The sequence below is a fragment of the Fukomys damarensis genome, unplaced genomic scaffold (assembly GCF_012274545.1).
Source record: "Fukomys damarensis isolate Sample0158 unplaced genomic scaffold, DMR_v1.0_HiC HiC_scaffold_26, whole genome shotgun sequence".
NCBI classification, from domain to species: domain Eukaryota; kingdom Metazoa; phylum Chordata; class Mammalia; order Rodentia; family Bathyergidae; genus Fukomys; species Fukomys damarensis.
This window is the reverse complement of record NW_022900938.1, coordinates 8430466-8445712: the sequence shown is the minus strand read 5'-3', so window position 1 is coordinate 8445712 and position 15247 is coordinate 8430466. Positions and strand designations below refer to the sequence as shown.

Sequence of the window (15247 nt, the reverse complement as noted above, 5' to 3'; positions counted from 1 at the left end):
CCTGAGAAATTTCATGAACACCAAACCAGCACTACAAGGAATTCTAAACAATATCCTTTAAAAAGAAATGTGAATATTTATATATGTTAAATGAATTTGGTTATATGCAAGCTATAACTGCATGACTTTTAAATCACTTGGTTATAGCTTCCGGAGGGGATTCACTGTATCACAGTACATTAGAGAACTGGTTGCATTTCAATGCCGTCCTCATGATGGGCATTGAGAAGAGTGAGCTCTGGTCCTGGAACAGGAAAGACGTGTGCCAGGCCTGTGCCAGGTGCACGTCAGGCAGACAGCTAGAGAGAGCTGGACAGGGCATGCTCACGTGGTGACACCCCGCAGAAGCAGAGGAGCGGCCCTGATGGAGACAGGCGTGGGCGGGGGAGTGGCAGGGCAGGGCCATGGGCACAGGAGGACCAGGCTTACCAGAGGGCTGGAGGTGGAGGGGTGCCTAGGGCCAGGTGAGAATGCAGGGTTAATAGCACAGGATTGGGGGCCCAAGGCTGAAGTAGAGAGGCTGATGTGCAGAGAAATGGGCTCATCCTTGGGCACCAGGGGAAGGAGAGGGGTAGGGTCTGAGTTTGGAAACCTGCCTTTCTTCCTGGAGGTGCAAGTTAGGGTTTGCAGTTGTTGGTTTCCACCTTGTTTGGTGCAGATTATAGTAGTGCCTACCTTCCCATGGGTCCCAGCTAGGCTGGCCAGTCTGGTGTTTATGCACAGGGTCTGGGGACAAGGGCGCCCTCCTGGGAGGGTGTGAGGTCCGGGTTGGTGAGTATTGCTGTGTGGAACTGCTGTATCTCACTTTCTTTGTAAGTCATTTAACAATGGTATTTTTGTGAGTACAAAATATCCTTTTTCTGGTTATGAGCTGGACTGTTCAGACTCAATTTCTGGGGATCTTTTCTTCATTGAATCCAGGACATTCCCTATTCAACTTGTGGAGATAAAGCTGTGCTATGGCTCTGTCATATTTGGCTGTGAGTGGAACTCTTGACTTTGAGCTCCCTTTGTTTTGTGAAGCTCAGTGTTCCAAGTTCTCTTGTCCCTAAGGTCCTTGGCTGTTGACTACTTTGCAACCACATTTTTCTAGCCAACATGACGTAAAGCTTGCCAGTAGCATTCAGAATCTCAAACTTTAAGAAAAAGGCTAAAGTCAGTGACTCACAAAAGCAGACCTCTGGCATTCTTGTGGGGTGGATATCGAGGGAGCCAATGAGAAAATAATGTGGAAAGGTTCAAGTTGTGACTGACTGCCCACTCTTCCCCCCGCCCCCCCGCCAGTACTGGGGATTGAAAACAGGACCTTGAGTTTGCAATGCAGGCTGAGCTAAATCCCTGGCCCTGACTATCCATTCTTAAGAGCTATTGTTGACCTTTCTAAATTCCTGTTCTTTGGCTTTTGAAACCAGTGTCTTTGTATCTGAAAACATTAAGATATTATGAACTAGAATTTTCCAGTGCCAACCAAAGATAATTTTATGAGTTTAGAATTTGTTGCAAATAAAATGTAAGTGAATGCTTTTTAAAAACATTTTTAATGTTTTACTTTAGAATGAAGACATTTCTTTAGATCCAGGCAATTACACTGGCAGTAGAGATTTTTAAAAATATAATTCTGAACTTTTAAAAAGGGACAGTCAAAAACCATTCCGGTTTTTCATGGATCTAGTCTTTACCTATCAACCTCAGGTTACTTTGATCATTTCTTTTTTCTCTTTCTTAAATTGACTTCCCTTAAACAGCTATATATTCAAAGGCCTCAGAGTGAGTTGGTAAGATGGTCATTTCATAGACTCTTGTTGGACATTATTCTAGAATCTCCAACCTCTGTTCCTCCCCATTTTTCCTACTTGCTTAGATGGTACTATCACTAGGAAAAACATCTTTTTATTTTTTTAGGATCACAAGCATATCAGTCCATGTTCCTCTTTGGTGAACCTTGCATCAGGATACCAAATCCAAAACATAAAGTTTCTTGGCCTTTTATCTATATTTCTCGTGAAAATAGAGTAACATATCCTGTACTAAAAGAGTATACTTTGAAATTTGTTTCCCCCCATAATATTTGTAAAATAAGAGTAAATAAAAATCGTGTTTTGACTAAAAGAATGAGATACAAATGAAAATATTAGGATATACTTCTCTCTCATTCAAGTAAAGTGTTACTGGACTTTTGTATTTATCCTAGAATGACTCAGTAAAGTGCTTGTGTGTTTTATGGTACTGGGGATCAAATCCAGATGTGCTTTACCACTAAGCTACATCCTCAGTCCTTTTAAGAAGGTTTTCATTTTTGAGACAGGGTCTCACTAAATTGCCCAGGCTGGTCTCAAACTTGCAATCCTCTGCCTCAGCCTCTGATTAGATGAGATTATAGGTGTGTTCCAATATTCCAAGCTTCACATTTTTTTAAGAAAAATATTTCTGAAAAATTAAACCTAGGAATTAACTTTTAAACAATGAAAGGATTTCAGCATGAGGGATGACAAATATTTGAAAGATTCTAGGACAGATACAGTACTAATTGCATGGATAAGTAACTCTTAATTCTTAATATAACAGTGACATTTGCCTAAAGATACCATATATTTATTTACAGTTACAGAAAAGCCTAGTCATACTTTCTTTAAATAAAAAAAATCTTGAATGAATTATCTCCCTGAATGAAAAGCTTCATCTAGTTCAGTTCTATAAATTTATAATCAATACCATACAAAAACTCAGTGCTTTTTAATATCACATGCAGTAAGATGAATACACGTTATAAAACTTCATATGTATAAGAATCTCTACATAAGTATGTGTAGACTTTAACTATAAAAGATATAAAAGATTGTATATATCAAAATACGTAAAGGTTTTATCTTTGAAAGACACAGTAATTTGTTTATTCTGTTTGATTTTAAAAGAGCCAGTAAGTTGGTAGAATTAAGCTTGTGGTCAGTCACTTAAAGTCTTAAATGTGAAGTTAATCAAATACTGGCAGAAGAAGATTGTGAAGAGCTAACTTTATGGTTGGTCTTACATGATTCATTAGAAAACCCTGGATTCGTGGATAAACAAATAGTCTCTAAGAGATTTGAATATTTTTTAAGTTTCCCAATTTTTCAGGAATAAAACAAGGGCTTCAGTTGTAGCTGTTTGGATTATTAGATTTGTAATTAAACTTTTTTCTCTGGAAATATACTTTGTGGGAAAGTGCAAGCAAGTATGAGGAGAAGCAACTTAATTAATAGTCCACTGTTTTCTGGTTCTCAAGTTGTCTTCCGTGTACAGTCAGGATAATTTTCTGGTGCTCCTCCTCGGAGTTGAGGATAATTCTAAAACGGGACTCATATTGTTCTCATCTTTGCCAAAGCTGAGAGGGAACTGCTGGATGGGCCAAGCTGTCTGCCAGCCCTGTGGAGTGCTGCCACAGAACAGCGCCGACTGTGGAGAAGCAGCTTTACTCTGGCAGCTGCTGAGGAGAGGCTTCTGCTAATTCAGTGAGGTCGCTGAGTGGTGTCTGAAGGAGGACCTTACACGGGGGAATCCTTGCCTCCGGAGGTGACCGGTGCACCTGCGGTGACAATAGTTTCCATTACTTCATTCATTTCATGTATCGACCCCAGACGGACGGTCCAAGGGGGTGAAGTCAGAATGTAGTTTATAGCAGTCTTTAGGAGGCATTTCTCTAGCCTTTCAAATAGTATACCTATTAGATGTGGTCACCTAATATCACACCAGATTTATTTTCCGTAAACAGCACATCCAGGCTTCTCAGGCCCACATTCTAAGCAAATAGCAAATAGTAAACATAAATAATGATAAATATGGCTAAACTTGTCTCGAGGTTGACCTCACCAGAGTTTTGGAACACCTTGAGTTAAATGTTAGCCAACTGGTATATCTCTGGACTTTATAATTTTAGAAGTTTGGTTATTATATCATCTGTAGGACATCAAATCCTATAAAATTAACCGTTGCTCTGTGTTTTGCAAACCTGATTTTTTATCCTGGAATTTGCATTCTTCCTTTTGTTATATCTTCCTTTAGCTTTTAATCTATTTATCTTGAGTTTGTGCTGAATCCGAGGCACTTGAGTATTACGAATCCTTAACTGAGAAGACACTGCATACAAGCGATTCATTACAACTAAATGTTGCTGACTGTGGACGAACTGTGACAGAATGGGGCCAGATCAAATCTTTGCCACCAACTGAGTGACTTGTTTCACCATTGTTTTTCATAAAAATGTGCATAAATTTTAAACAAATATACTAAGTTCCATATATATGTTTGTATTATGTATTATAGTTTTTTTAAACTAGTACTTTTCAGGATTAGGATTACATCTATTACCTCTTTTTCAGCCATCATTTAGAAAGGAAGCAAGAGAAGGTTTGAAAAACCTAGGCAGTCATAAAGGTCTATGCAGAAACCAAGAGGGTGGCTTCCCAGTTCCTAAATCAGAGTAGTGATGAGAGGTTAGTGAATCCAATAACTTGAGATTAGTCTGTCTGCTTACAGGATAATCTATTTGAAAAGCTTGGCTCTGCAATTCAGCAGGGAGAAGATGCTATACCCAAATGTGACAACAGCATGCATCTGAAAAATCAAATCAAATCTAATTTATAACTAATCTTAGAATATTGGTTTTTCAGGGTAAGATTTTTTAGTGATTAAATCTACCATAAGCATGTAACAGTGCTGGAGGTTAGAATTATTTTATTTAGGCATTTTCAATTATATGTAATCCAGTATTTCTGAGAAGATAGTATCAGTTCTTAGCTGGGCAAGTTTGGGGAGTCTATAAAATAAAGACTTTCATAGACTAAATGAGAATAATAATAAAATTCACATCCATTAAGGTTGCCGATTTGTTCTAGATATAGTCCTAATCCTCAGGCGTTTCTGGGTTTTGGAGCTATTATAAGTACTGATGCTACGATATTTCTGTTTCTTAGTGTACATGTTTGTGCATTTTTTGTTGGGCATCCCTATATGAAAATCTGTAATACAAAATGACCTAAAATCCAACGCATCTTGAGCCTGACAGTGTCACAATTGGAAGATTCCACATTGACTGTCTGACAGGTCACAGTCAAAATATTGGTGCACTAAAATACTGTATAAAGTTACTTCAGGTTGTGCGTATAAAATGTACATGAAACAAATGAATTTGAGCCCCTGTCATTGTTTATATGCAAATATTCCAAAATAAATCTGAAACTCCTCTGGTCCTACATATTTTGCACAAGGGGTAGTCGGCTTATGTGTCTAGGAATTATAATTCCTCAGGCAGAGCATAAGCATTCATTTAGGTTTAGCTAATAATCTCGAGGATTTTCAAACTGGTGGCCCCAAGTCTCCCCCATTTGTGGGATCTGAGGCTTCTAGTTGCTCCTCCTCCTAACACTTAGTGTCTTGGTCACTTTAATGATTATATCAGGATGCTGTGCTGGTCTGTGTTTGCACTTCCCATGAGACTAATAGGTGGAGCACCTTCAAATATATTTAATCAGCCACTTAGCCCCTTCTGTAAAGTGCTCATCCATCAACATTTTTGGCCCATTTTAGAAAATCAGTTACCTGTGCTTATAAAAGTTATTTTTCATTAATATATGAATCATATCTCTTTATTGCAAATATATCATTTTTGATGATGTGGTTTGTAATTTCATACTAATAACATCGTTAATGAAAAGAAGTTAATTATGAATATGCGCTTCTTTATAGGTAGGCCTTTTGTGTTCTGTAAGAAATATTTGCCTACTCAGAATCTGAGAAAAGACCAGTATGTGGGTGGGTTTCGTTTCCTTGATGCTGTTTCATGGTCTTTCAGCTTTTGTCATTTCTGTGAAAGGCAGCTGACAAAGCTGTTATTGTTGTTGAAGTGATGTGTCTTTTTCTTCTGGTGCTTTAAGATTTTTCTTCTTGTTTTTGGTGTTGAGCAGTTTTGCCATGATGTGTGTAGGTGTGGCTTTACCTGAATCTTATCTGTTTAGGTCCCATAAGTGGCTCCTGAATCTGTACCTTGATACCTTCCACTGGTTTGGAGTAATTCCTGACCATAATCTATTCAAATAATTACATATGCCCCATTTTCTTTTCTTTTGGGGACTCTTATTTCCCCAAAGGTAAACATTTTCATCTTGTCCCATGTTTCCTACATTTTAAAATTATTGTCTGACTTCAAGTTTTCATGATTTAATGTAGTTATTTTCTGTTTTTAATCTTTCTCTTCACTATTCCTCTCATTAGATGTATTTAGTCTACTTTCAATGTAATCTACAATAATCTTTTTAAGGTTGTTAATTTTAGTTATTGCATTTTTCAGTTTTAAACATCCATTTGATTAATAGTGTCTATGTGATCTATTTTTTAATGTATTAATAAGAGGTATAACACAGCTTGTGTCTGAGACAGTACTATGTCCACCATTTGTGGACTTCTGTAGAGGGGATAGTTGGGATTGAGCACACTGCCTTTGGACTGAGCTCCATCCTCAAACATTTAAATGTACACTGGCCTCATAAAAACAAACAAAAATTATCTTGTATTTTCCAAGTGAGGAAAAAAATGGTAAACGAGAAGTATACAAAATTGCTGACACCAAAGAGGGTAGGAATAGGGAAAGAAGGGCAGAAAGCTGTAGTGACAGACTTTGGGGGCTCTGGTTAGAGGTGATCTTGGCCTTACACAGGTAAGAAATAGGAGCCGAGATTCATGCATAAAATGAGTACTCTTGAAAAGCTGCATCCAAGAGAGAGAAAACTGAGAATTCTAGATATTTTTCCTAGACACTGGTTTATGCCACTTGAATGGTACAGTAATCCTAATCCAATAAAGAACTTTAAAACATATCCCAGGCAGTTAATACTCCAAAGCTGCATGCCACAAATAGTCACTCTTGGAGTTGTCTGTCCACCCTCCTAGTGCCTCCTTTTAGTTTGAGGACTGGATTGAGCCCATGACAGGATAGGGCATATTGGAGAGAAAATATGGAACCTTGTGCCAGTTTGCTGCTACTTCTGATTCTGAGACTTCCCCCAATCTGCTTGAGATTTACTTGGCAGAGTCTTCAAACAGCTATTCTGTCCAGGTTTTACAGCTATATTCCAGGGTCAGAGAGAGGTCAGAGAGCACGTACTCCACCTTGTAAGACCCAGAATAATGATCATATTAGTAAAAACATTAAATTTAAAACATAGGAGATTTCAAGAAATGAAAAAAAATAGAGTATAAAAATAAAAATCCACTCAAGCCATGAGCTAAATTGGGAATTAGATACAACTGAAATCAGAACTCTGATTTACAGAAATTACTCCGTATGCAGTGCAGATACAGAGATGGAAAATGTGTGAATAATTAAGAGATGTTGAAGATAGAATAGAAGATTCAGGATATTTCTGTGAGAAATTCTAGTTAAGATGGGAGGAGGCAATAGATAGAGATAACAATTGAACATGTTCAGGTTCTATGACATATTAAGTGTTCAGATACATGTAACTCAAATTTCAAACAGAATGTAGTAATTAGAGGTGCATACTGAGTTGCACCACCAAAAAATTGAACCACGAATAAGGATGAATATTAAGGCAACAAGAGAGAAAAGAGTGCATTCAAAGGAATTGAGGGCATAGAAAATGTGTCAAAAGGCTGGGAGGATCCTGATCAGCTTCAGTGTATAAATCCAGCTAAAATAAAGATCAGAAAGTCAGTTAGACAAAGATTGGGTTTACCACTTAGATTGTTACAGATAGATTAATTCAAGGATTTGCTAACAGCAGAAGGAACTTAAACGTAGAACAAAGAACATAATGTAAGTGGCACTGGTGGAAAAGAAATTAATATTAGGAAATGAAAAGAGAAACATATATAGCAGTTATTTAAAATATAAGAGAGGGCCGGGGTGTAGCTCAGTGGTGCCATGCCTGCTTGGCAAGCGCAAAGTCCTGAGTTCAATCACTGATTCCTCAGTGAATAAATAAATAAATAAAGTAGAAGAGAATAAAATAAAACAACTTTATGGTGATACATTGTGAAACTGGGAAAATGGCTAATCTCATAGAAAAACACAAATTTCCAAAATTGTCTCAACAAGTATAAACTTAAATATATGAAGGAATTTAAAAAGAAATCCCAGACCCATTTTATTTTCTCTTTTTGGTGAGGTCTGATAAACTTTTGTGAAACATATTTTCTTATTACAGTTCAGTGACTAAAATAGAGCTTTCTTAATCATTTTTATGAAGCTACTATAGCATTAATAACAATACAGAACCATTTCAAAAGTTATAAGCCAATACTATTCATGAATATAATTCAAAACTACCAAAAAATGTATAAACCAATATTTTCAATTTATTGAAAATAATTATAACCAAGTTTTATTTATGGTAAAAAAAATGAAAAAAATTGTAGCATTTAAAAATCTATCACATTAACAGATCAAACTGGAGAAACCATGTGAGCATCTCAACAGATGAAAAAAAAAGCACTGACAAAATGAATCACCCATTCATGAAAAAGTACCTTAGAAAATGATGAATAGAAGGGAGCTTCCTTAATCTGATTAAAACATCAACAACAAAAAAACCTGCTATATTCTTGAGAGTTCATTTGGAGGTTCTGGCAGAGGGTGCAGCTTCTCGGATCCCCTTGACCAAGGAAACCTCCACTGCCCTCCTCTATGGGGGGACCTAGCACTCAGCTTCGAGAGGGCCATGAGGGCCAGGAGGGCGGCACACAGAGCAGTGAGGGGAGGGATGGAGGGAGGGGACGCGGCCTGGCCAGACCACCGACCGAATCAATCCTGGTGATCAGTTGGGTGACAGATGTCACAGCCAGAAGCCCTCACATCCAAACTGCTGTATGCTATGGCAAACACTGTACTAAACAGTAAAATAGAAACATTCCTTTTAAAATCGGGAACAGAAAGCGCTTCCTTCAACTGCTCCTTCTATTCAGGTATGGCCTGTAAGAAAAGACAAAAAAATAAAAAAGGAGTAGAAAGGAAAAAAAAAAGTCTTTCAGACTTGACATGATGGTCTACATAGAAAATACTCCTGGCCAAAATACAAATAAAATACTTAAATTTCAGACGTCCCTTCATGCATGCGGTCCACAGCTTTGCTGTGTGGTCTCCATCTGCGCCTCAGGCCGGCTGGGTGCTTGGGACCTAAGGGACCACCTCCCTGGAAGCAGCAGGCTCTCGAGAAGCGCTGCGGAAGATCAGGGCCTGACTCAGTTCCACTGAACGCACTTGGCCAACACTTGCTGTGCCCTACAAGAGGAAGGAAAGATCTGAGGTCTAAACACTGGAGAAATAGGTGGCTTGGCCTCTTAGGAGCAGGCACTAGACATATCCACATTTTCTGCCCCACGGGGCTCAGGAGGGAGTGCTGGGCACCATGAACTGGGATCAGCTACAGAGTGAGGTAATAATGCATTTGCCCCTGGAGACCTACCTGGTAACTCTGTGGGCTGAGATACAGCATGTTAGCTGGATGCCTCAGAGAGGGGAAGATGGTTTTCAGGTGTTGGCACTGTTACACAGCAGGCTTTATGGGAAGAATATTAATAGCCCTAAAGTTGTACAAATAAACCAAGGCTGCCACGGCACTTGTTTGTCTTTGAAGATGAGACCATCAGAAGACAGAAGTTATTCAAAAGTATTCACAAAAGAAGAGTGAGTCCATCTTCGCATTAGTGCAGGCTGCTATAGCCAACACACCATAAGCTGGGGGCTCAAGCTATAAACTTTACGTATTTCTTGTGTTAAGGAAATACATCTAAGATCAGAGGGCAGCATGCTCAGGCTCTGTGAGAGTCCTCCCCCTGGTTTGCAGATGGCTGTCTTCTTGCTGTGTCCTCACAACATGGACAAAGACAGAAGAGAAGCAAGCTGTCTCATGCATCTTCTTCAAAGGGCACACATCGCATGGTGAGGGCTCTGCCTTCCTGACATAATCATCTCTGAATACATTAGGGATTACAGTTTCAGCAGATGAATTGGGGGTCACAAACAGGCCATCGCAGCCCTACAAGGATGAGTCCTAGTTGGGTTACTTCTTCTGATCAAATGTGGTGTAGATTTTTCTCCATTGTTTTTCTACATTATTACATGTTTTCTAGGTGATTTAAGCAGTGTTAGTTTCCCCTATTTCTGTTTCCTCCCCCTTACCATTAACTTGGTCCCACATTTGGGATGTGGAGTATGGATGAGTTTTAATTTTGGTCCTAGAGAAGATATGAACATTAACTGTAGAACAATCCTTCTGAAGTGCTTCTTTTGATGTTCACATGTAACCCAGTGGTGGGATAGTACAATTATTGTAAGAATGTTCTAGAGTAACTTACCATAGTTAAATTCAGTCTTTTCTTGTTGCTTTAATTAAATTAGACTTTGAAAGTCAATCACCATTCTTTTTTTCTTTTTCTTCCCCACCCCCCACCCTAGCACAGGGATCGAACTCAGGACCTTGCACTCGCAAGACAGGCACAGTGCCACTGAGCTACATTCCGGCCTGTCAGTCAATTACACTTCATAGCTAAGGTTGGTTGGGGTCTGGGATGCTGACCAGAGACTAAGTATGTTGAATTTCTTCTACAGAAAATGTGGGTAGTTCCAGATCAGATAAAGTAGCAATTTCCCAGGAACTTAACTCCCTTTGTAACAGAGCAAACCACTCTTCTGGGAAATAATTTTTATTTCAATAGCTGATAATTTCTGAGTAATTGTCTTTAATTGGCTGTTATTCTGTTAAATTGAGATGGTCATTTTGTTCAAAACTGGAAAATGTGTTCAGGATCTTGGGAAAACCTCTAGGAAGCCAGTCAAAGACTTTATAGACCTCATCTACTTCCTTTTGTTTAGAACATGGACCATCCACCAGCTGCCTCTTAGGCCAGTAATTCCAGTTCTCTGTTGCATAATGCAAGAAAATAGAAAAAGATCAACAGAGAAATGTTCGTATTGCATAAAATATTTTACTGAAGGTCCAAGAAAGGCCTGAAAATGAAGCCAGAGGGACATTAGTAGTTATTCCCACCCAAGAACTTCTTAAAATGATCACAGTTCTTAGAGTGCTCTACAACTTTTGTATTCAGCTTTTCAAGGTGAAAATCATTTCAATGGATTTCTGATTACAAAGGTAATCAATGTTTACTGGAAACTTTCTTTAAAACTAAAAATATAAGCCTTTCTCTTAAATTCTTAGTTCCCTCAGATTTAGCTAATAACCTTGCCTCTGAGGTGATTTCTTTTTTTCTTCATTTCTATTTTATAAGTATATAATTAGTAGGTAATTCTCTTGTGGCCAGAAAAAAAATTCTAATTACTTGAAGTATATAAACTCAATGGACAGTGGTTCTGGTAAATTTTAAAAGCTTCACATCCTAGTAGATGGGTGGCAGGAATAACCACAGAAGGACTAAGTTTATGTGGTGGGGGGTAAGTTGCTGGGAACAACAAAGCATCTTCTAGGAATTCTTTTTCTTGGGCATTGTGATCTCAGGCCATTACATTTTTTTATATGGATTCCTTCAGTGCACTTGTTTTTGGCCTCTGATCTCTATCCTCACATTCAGTGTTAAATCTGTTTGATTCTAGAACCATTTTTATGACTTCACTCGTAACATATAAGACCTTTCAGGGGTGTCTGTTGTTTGTCTTACCAAGTCACCCTTGCTGGGCACCAGTGGGCCCCTGCCTTGCTAGCTTATTCTCTCACAAATTCACTTTCTTCCGATTCCTGTGTGTCCCATGCTTTTAGCCTCCTTGTTCTGTAGCATAGGCTATACAATCTTACTCTAGTCTTTCAACAACTCAGTCACAATGGCCTGATTAAAACTCACACTTTTCATTGATTTATGATTTCCATTTTACAATGTATTCTGTCTTTTCCTGATATGCATCTGCAAGTTAGTTTGCTAACTGACCTGAGTCATTTCATAACTACCATATATTTGGAGATGGCTCTCTATAAGAACTGTATATATAATCATTTGAAATACGAGGTCCATGGAATAGATCCTTGCTCAGAAATACAGAATGGAAAATATTGTACCAACTGGTTCAAGCCAGGTGTTCTACCATTAGAGGTCCACCAGTTTGGGTAGCAACCCATCATCTTTCCAAATCTCAGTAACTTGGCTATGGATACTGCGGGATTGAAAATTGAGTAGGACGACTCCTGACTAGGAGTAGGATGTGTTAGAAAGCAGCAAAGAATAATGAAAGGAGAAACACTGGCTTTGGAGTCAGCCCTATGCTCAAATTCAACTAATAATTAATTACCTTATCTTTTCCACTTCCTTGTTTAAAACAGAAATTATAGCTCAGAGTGCTATTATGAGTATTAAATGAATAGTAAAGGGCTATTATGGTTTGATAAATACTAATTATCATTGTTGCCTCCAAGTAAGACTTTCTGCCTATGCCATAGGAGGTGGTTAGCAAGTAAGTGAAATATCACAAGCCATAAAATACTCTTACATGGAGAGACAGTTTCTTATGTGGAATTAGCTGGAATTCTTTAAGTGCCAGTTTATTTCATATTTGGCAGTTGATTTGCTTTCTAAGGAAAAACCTTAAAAACGATTGAAAATTGTTTCCTTAGCCAAAGACCTCAGCAGTGCACCGACCAAACCCAGACATCCACACGATGCTGCAGTGTTACAAAGGTACAGTCCCAGGGCCAAGCACTTGTGAACTCATACTGCAGAACAGCTCCTGAGATCACAGTCTCGGCTTTGGAGGAATTCTCTTAGAGACACAGAATTTTACTATTCTTTTTAGAAAACTCCATTTCAGCACCCCAGATAGGTGTCTAACTTAGGGTTGAATCAGATCATCATGTCGTAAGCCATCACTAGCAGTCCTCTTAATTAAATGCAAATCTCCCTGCAGGGATTTTCCATTGGTTCTAGCAGTGCCTCCACAGCAAAGTAGAATCTCTTACCCAACAGACTCCTTACTTAGATATCTGACTCTCCTTTAACTTCTCCACAATAAATATCCTAGTGTCTTTAAGTATATGTGCCAAGTATTAGCTTTGATTTTAAAATTGTGAACTGGTAAATATATGAAAAATCCAGAATTCCAGGGGGAAACTGAACTATTTTGATCAAATCAGGACAGATTGTTTTTAACAATCAGGGCAGTGAGTCATTCTAAAAGGCACATATGCCCTAAGTAAAAAAAAAAAAAAGAAAGAAAGAAAGCACTATAATTTGAAATTTGAAATAATAAATTTTGGAGCAATGATTGTTGCAATATTTATGTTTTTTCACAATATCTTTTAACCATTTTATTTACAAATAAATAAAATTGGCCCCACGTTAAGGCCAGGTAATCTGACAATCTGTCTTTGATCCTGGGAAATGTTAATTAAGCAATAGGGCGTTCACCACAGAGTGATGTAGGCACATGAGACTCAGACACCTGCCTGGGTTCAGGAACAACTGGGAGTAGCATGGAGGGTGCAGAAAGTTTATAGGAGAAAAGGATGAGACTGTTTTCACACCTACAGCTCATTCTCCATCAAGAAACACGTTTTGGTGGCTTGGCTGCAGAAAGAGTTAAAGCACCAACACACACTTGTGCTTCTGGATCTGATCTTTAAAGCTTTGCATCCTAAAACCCTCGTCTGGGGCCTGATATGAAAATACATCTGTCGCCTACCAAGAAAAGATATCTGGCTCTCTCAGCCAAATCTAAATAAAATCTTTGCACATGCAAGAGAACTGCACTATTTTAAAGAAACCATCTTAGCCTGAATATGTTTAGAAAAACCACACACACACAAAACCTGGATCAGTGAAAAAAATATGTGTAGGAGTAACTATGTTTTTCTGTAACCACTAAAAGTTTTTCTTCCTCTACACCGGTTTACTATGAGAAATGAGGAAGTGGGATGTCAAAGTGAGCTTTCTCATAGTACACACCTAACTCTATCAGTTCACATCAAAAGCGGTCTTCTTTTCTGTCTCCTCAGCTGAGTTAGCCTTTGCATTTTCTTTCTCCTGCCCCGTTGGCTTTGGCTTCTTTTTCTGAACCTGAGAGACTTTCTGGGTTAGGGTGGGGAGGGATGGGCGGGAAGAGTATCTGTCTATTCTTTGTAAATCTTTTCTATGATTTTCAGCCTTTCTTGAACAGATGTCTGGCTATGCCATCCATTGTGTGGATGAACATTCACTGGCCAGGGCTCAACATTCCCTTATCAGAAAACAAATTCCGGGGTGCTGGGAGGAGCCCTAGGCAGAGGGGAGCCCCGGGGTGCAAAGCGCTGACAGGGTCTGGGTCATCACCTCCCTGTGTGGGGTCCTCAAGGCAAGGGCTTCCCTCCCTGCCTGCAGAGGAGCCTGGAGCAGAAATGCAAGATGAGGTGCTCTGTGGTTAGGAGGGAGAGCACAGAGGGCTATGAGAGCCGCACTGAAGGGGGGTGGGGGGCGCCGTGTGGGATCGCTGTGCCTCCAGCCTGCACCGGGGAGGACAGACTGGAATGGGTGGCACAGCCCCTCCTAGCAGACCCACGCCGGGCTTGCCTTCGCTGGAGCTCTGTGCTCCCCGTGGCCCGCGCCACTCAGACCAAAGGCTCTCTGAGAAAGGTGGCCCAGCCTGGCCTTGAACTGAGTGAAAGGCAGGTACGTCCGGGCGCCTGGCTTCTTTCCCGGTGACCAGAGATTCACCTACTTTTCCCTTCTGTCCTGGTAACTTGGAAAAGAAAAATCCATTTCTCTTCTCCTCCAGAAGACATCACCTGTCTCTCAGTGTGGAACCCAGGGCTCCTAAGGGTGATTCCAGCAGCAGCTTACAGAGTGCTAATGCTGGGGCAGGGAGACGGAAGCAAATGCTAAGTGAGGAAGCAGGCCTGAGGGGAGGCCTGGCATCTGGTCATATTTGGCATGGCGTCCTGAAGTACAGAGAACCAAATATTTGTCCTTAGAATAGGGGTGTGTGTGTGTGTGTGTGTGTGTGTGTGTGTGTGTGTGTGTGTTTGGCGCCACACTGGATGACTGTCAGGATATACCCACTTCGATTCTATTAATCACATCAACCCGATGAAACATTAATTCTGGGCTACTAAATATGTATACAAAAGCTACCTTAGCTAATTGAAGCATAGGAAAAACTCAAAGTATTGCACACTTGTTCCGCAGGCCCCCACTGCGCGGCTGGCTGCGCCTCCCGCTGTCCGCAGCCCGCCTGGCTTAGTTCCACGCGCCCGCGAGGGGTCGGGGTGACGGATCCCGCGCT

General features: G+C 39.8%; 1 protein-coding gene and 1 pseudogene across 2 annotated transcripts in view; one reads left to right on the top strand and one right to left on the bottom strand.

Annotated features, from left to right (window-relative positions):
* The window catches only part of LOC104871053, an 11825-nt pseudogene extending 7466 nt beyond the window's left edge, over positions 1-4359 (bottom strand).
* The window catches only part of CUNH2orf88 (chromosome unknown C2orf88 homolog), a 66097-nt gene that overhangs the window by 20461 nt on the left and 30389 nt on the right, over positions 1-15247 (top strand). Inside the window, exon 1 of one of the 2 annotated variants that reach the window (XM_010636855.3) lies at positions 10448-10543. The exons of the other annotated variant lie outside the window; for it this stretch is intronic. The gene's annotated coding sequence lies outside the window, so the exon portion shown is untranslated. Of the gene's footprint in view, positions 1-10447; positions 10544-15247 lie in introns of those variants that run through there. 2 annotated transcript variants of the gene reach the window in all.